This window comes from Condylura cristata, unplaced genomic scaffold, assembly GCF_000260355.1.
Source record: "Condylura cristata isolate star-nosed mole 26May11 unplaced genomic scaffold, ConCri1.0 scaffold00003, whole genome shotgun sequence".
NCBI classification, from domain to species: domain Eukaryota; kingdom Metazoa; phylum Chordata; class Mammalia; order Eulipotyphla; family Talpidae; genus Condylura; species Condylura cristata.
In genome coordinates, this window is record NW_004567104.1 from 74,816,018 (window position 1) to 74,821,145 (window position 5,128).

Below are 5,128 nucleotides of genomic sequence, written 5' to 3' on the forward strand. Positions count from 1 at the left end.
GGCGGTGAAGAATTGACCCTTGCATCCAAGCTGGATAAAGTGGTAATAAACTGACCTTGAGATCCTGGATGGGACTAACTGAAGGTGATAACGAACTGGGCCTCACATCAAGGACACAGATGGGCCTCACATCAAGGACAGCGATGAGTCACCCCTTTGGAATCTGAGTTTAGAATCTATATGAGACCCTGCCCCTTATTGGGTCTGCAGTGACTGCGGACCCCACCCTGGGGCTCCGTCTCAGCTGCTGTCTGGGAGCCATAAACTCTGCTTGCTCAGCCTCTCTGCCTCCCGCCTTCCTTTCTTGCAGCCAGTCACAGAAGTTGGGACAAAATAAATGGGTGCTGAAACCCAGGATGGCTGAGTAGAGCCGTCCTCTGAACCTCTTCTGTGAACCTCTTCTCTTCTGTGCTTCTTTTCTCCTCTCTTTCCTTCTCTTTGAAATGCGTGTGGATGTGTGAGTGAATAAACAGCTCTTACACCGGTCCTCAGACCGGCTCAGGCTTGAATGGGATTGTTTCCTTAGCCCTGAGACCCGAATGGCTTAGTGGAGACTTGGCCAATAGCTCTAGGCTTGGCCAACCAGGCCCGGGGTTTATACTGTGCTCCTATGCTAAGGGACTCTTTGGATTCCGCGAGGAGTCAGGTAGGAACAGTCAATTTGAACGTACCCTGATCCCCAAGGCCTCCTGACCTCCCCCTTTATTACAATCTTTCTGTTGATCTTGGCGTTTTCCTTCTCTTGGTATCACCTCTGTGGTGCCAAAAATATCACATGACTACATCGCTGGACCGAGGTTAGGGTAAGTCACCCCGACTCTGTCGAATTTGTCCCTCCCAGGGTGTATTTTGATGTATTTGTCCTTCCTAGGACACACTGGCTCTTAAGCCATTCTTTTTTTTCTCCCCCTCAATACCTAGTAGATAATTCTTCAGCCAAGACTGGTGACTTAACCCCCTCCAGTGCGTCCTCTGTCATTAGGATACTTTGGGTCTTAGACAGGAAGGCCTCAAGCAGAAAAACACTTGTCCATTTCTGCCATGTGGTATGGCCCCAATATAAGTTAGATAACATCACTGGTGGCCAGAGGGAGAAACACTCGACTACTCAATCCTTATCTTCCTTGAAGATTTTCTTTTTCCTCGCTCCTAAAACTCTACAGCATCCAAGCTCTCTTCCTCCTGCACTCTCGTGCCTTTCTTAAATCTGGTCCTATGTTCCGTGTTCTTCCAGGCCTACATTCTTTGTGCTCCCATTCCTCTATCTCTCAATCTTGTTACACTGCCCAGATCCCCCAAATCTCCCCAGCCTGGCTGATGGGTATGGGACTGCCCACTGTTCTCAGTTAGCAGCTACAGGACTGAGATGATTGTTATGTCCACCCTACCCAGCCAGGGGAACTGGTTCTTTTTTTCTTGAAATCGTCTTCTGTTCTACTCCAAAATCTAACTTTGCTATGTTTTCCACTTCTGATACAGTAAATGGGCTCTCAGATAAGCATTTGCAGATTTGCCTCCTTTGACAAATTTATGATGGGATTGGTTTTCCCAGAGCTCTTAATTGGTGTGACTGTGGGTTTACTTTTTCCCCCTCTCCTTCCCTTGCAGTTTCTCTTCTCTTGACAGGTTTAGGGTCAAGGAAAGGAATTCCAAACAAAAACAGTGAGAAAGCTCACCTGCGACTCCTCTTCCTCCCTGGGCTGCCCCCTGCAGCCTCCCCATTACTCTTACTGATTCCCCATTTGTTTGTCTTTATGTAAATAAAGGCTGGTGCCCACTGGTCTCCATCCCAGCACTAACTTTCACCCCTTCCCTTTTGTGGACTCTCGCCCACCTTCCCTTTTTCTTTGTTAAAAGTTGTATAAATGGTTAGAATGTTCTTTGGTTTCGCCCTCGGTTTTCCTTAGAAGCTCTAAGGACAATGGCCAAACAGCAGGCGCCCCTCTTACATTCCTGTGCTCAGGAAGTAGATGGGGCCCAGCGCCGGCCTGACCTTGGGATATCTCCTCTGGAGGACACAGGGTGTCTGTACGCAGATGGCTCAGTCTGCTGGGACCCCCCTAGAGCTGCATATGCTGTCACCACAGTGGACAGGATCATAGAGGCCCAGCCCCTACCGGGAGGAGCCACAAACCAACAGGCTGAATTAATTGCCTTAACAAGGGCTTTACAACTATCTGAGGGAAAACGAGTCAACATTATCACAGACGCAAAATATGCTTACTCCATCACTCATTATCATGGACAAATCTGGGAGAATAGGGGCTTCCTAACCCCTAAAGTCACCCCATTTATCAATGCCCCGCTTATTCACCAGTTGCTAAAGGCCCTTCAATTGCCACAATCAATCGCAATTATTCACACTCCCGGCCATGGTCACAGACATGCCCAGTGGGCACCGGGAAATGATAGGGCAGATCAGGCAGCAAGGAAAGCAGCCCTGACCACAGACCCAATGACCCCTAAGGTCCTCCTTATGCTTCCAGACACGGATGAAGCCCCCCATTACACCCCAGAGGAGGAAAAGGCATACAAACAGGCAGGTTTTGAAAAAAAGAAAGGATGGTATATATCCCTGCATCAAGCCTTCACATTGGGTACTCAGCCATGTCCTCCCTTCTGCACCCATTGGTGACCTGTCCAGGGCTCAGTACAAAAATACAGGAAGTTACTGCTCAGTGCACAATTTGCCTGCAAGCTAACCCACATCGTGCAATTCACACCCTCCTCCACAAATACAGAGGGGCATGGCCAGGAGAAGACTGGCAAGCAGATTATACCCATATGCCCAGGGTTAAACGGTATCAATACCTCCTGGTCTTTGTAGATACCTTTACGGGTGGGTAGAGGTCTTTCCCACAGTTAGGGAAGACTCAGCCACGGTATGTCATCATCTTTTAACAGACATTCTTCCTCGATTTGGCCTCCCAAGATCTTTATAACCAGATAATGGATCTGCCTTTATCTCTAACATTACACAACAAGTGACTAAGGACTTGAGCATAGCATGGAGACTACATGTCCCTTATAGACCCCAGTCCTCTGGCAAAGCAGAGCATGTGAATGGGATTTTGAAGACACAGATTACTAAGCTGGCCCTGGAACTTCATACAGATTGGGTATGCAACCTTCTGGTGGCAATAATGAGGATCCGTACACCCCCCCCCGGAAAGGCACAGCTCTGTCCCCCTTTGAATTAATGTATGGGAGACCATTCTTACATAGTCCCATTCCAGCAAATCCAGGACCCCTTGCTTTGATACTTCCTCTCCCACAGACTGGCATAGACTGCTTAGAAAACATGCTGACCAGTACACTCCATAGACAACACAAAGTGGAGGCAGAGGCTTCCAGATAGGGGAGGTAGCACATGTCAGATCACTACACCCGGAGCCACTTAAGCCAAAGTGGACAGGACCACATACAGTGATCCTATCCACACCATCAGCTGTTAAGGTGGCGGGAAAATCAGAATAGATTCATAACTCCTGAGTTTTTTCTACAGGACCAACACATGCATGGTCAGTTACGTCCACTGGACCCACCACACTTCATCTCTCCCGACGCGTATGTCCTCTGGACCCAGTTCCTGAAAACAGTTCTTCCAACGTTGCATCCCGATCTCCAGAATTGGACCCTGTTTAGAGATCATGTGGAATGTGAATTCCTACAAAGAACCTTTATGGATTTTGACCCTGTACATTCTGCTTTCTTTTCTGTCTTTACTTACTTACTCATCCTCTGTTTCTCCTGATACTCCTGGTTATTGGAACTTCCGACTAACTATCCATAAACCCAGCCCACAGGGAACTACAGTCTCATATTTGGTTGGGCAGGGACTCTGGGACCAATCGAGTGGGCATGCTCCTCTGATTCACTGGGATGGTACTCAACACCTCCCAGCAGGCTGGACTACATTAGCCTATCTCTGCTCCCCTATAGACCAAACGGATCAATCCTGTAAAGATAGATATCCAAATTATTTTGGGTGTCCATGGTGGTCGTGTGTTAGAAGGGGTCAACATCAGGGTTATGGTTCCATAACAACCCTTAAAAAAAACACCTTTTGGTATGATCATGCCATCAAACAATTTACCCTCCAAATCACTGACCCCATGAGGCCAGAATGGGATCAGGGAGTAGACATGGGGTTCTACAATAACCAATTTTCTAAGACCCCCGACGCAGTCTTGACCATAACAAAAGTATGGCAGGTGGATGAAACAGCAAAACCCTATTAACAGCACAGGCAACTCATGACCGCACCAGACAACACAGTCAGAAGGTCAAAATGGCATTAGCACAGCCTACATGGCCATCCCTAGCTGGTGACACTGCACACATGCTTTCCTACCTTAACATAATTACTTATCACTCTTGCTTTCTCTGTGCTGCATTCCAGTCTAATGCCTTTGCGGTAGTAGGAAGAAAGAATGTGTCTGCCTCTTCAAACCTAAATCTCTCCCAGCCGATCGCTTTCCCTTCCTTTTTCCCCTTAAACTCCACCCCAGTGGGGTGCAACAGAACAGAGGTATGTGTAGTACTGGCAGAGGGATGGCTAGTCCCACAGCCCATGGCCGACACCTGGTCACCAGCCTACGTCATACCCTCTTGCACGTTACTCACGGAGGGAGAGATGAAAGAGGCCCAGCAATTACACAATAGGAAAAAGAGGGCAGCCTTCATTCCTGTATTGGAAGGCTGGGCCCTAGCTTCGTCCGTCACTGCAGTTGCTGTGAGCTCCAGCAGTCTAGCACTAGAAATGAGAGATTTTAAAGCACTAAAAAACGAGGTCCAGGTATCACTTGACTTAGCTGCAGATGCTGTGGAGGATTTGCAAAAACAAATAACCTCTCTGGCCTCAGTAGTGCTGCAGAATAGACGCGCCCTAGACCTCCTGACAGCCGAAAAGGGTGGAACATGTCTTATTTTAAATGAAGAATGCTGTTTTTATGTTAACAGATCGGGACAGGTGGAACAAAATGTGGCGAAGCTACGCGAGTTGGCCAAGAACATCAGAGAATCCAACACCAAAAGAGATGTCTTCTGGGGATGGCTGCAACAACCTCCCTTATCATGGCTAGTCTCTCTACAAGGTCCCTTAATATCAATCATAGCCTTCTTTACT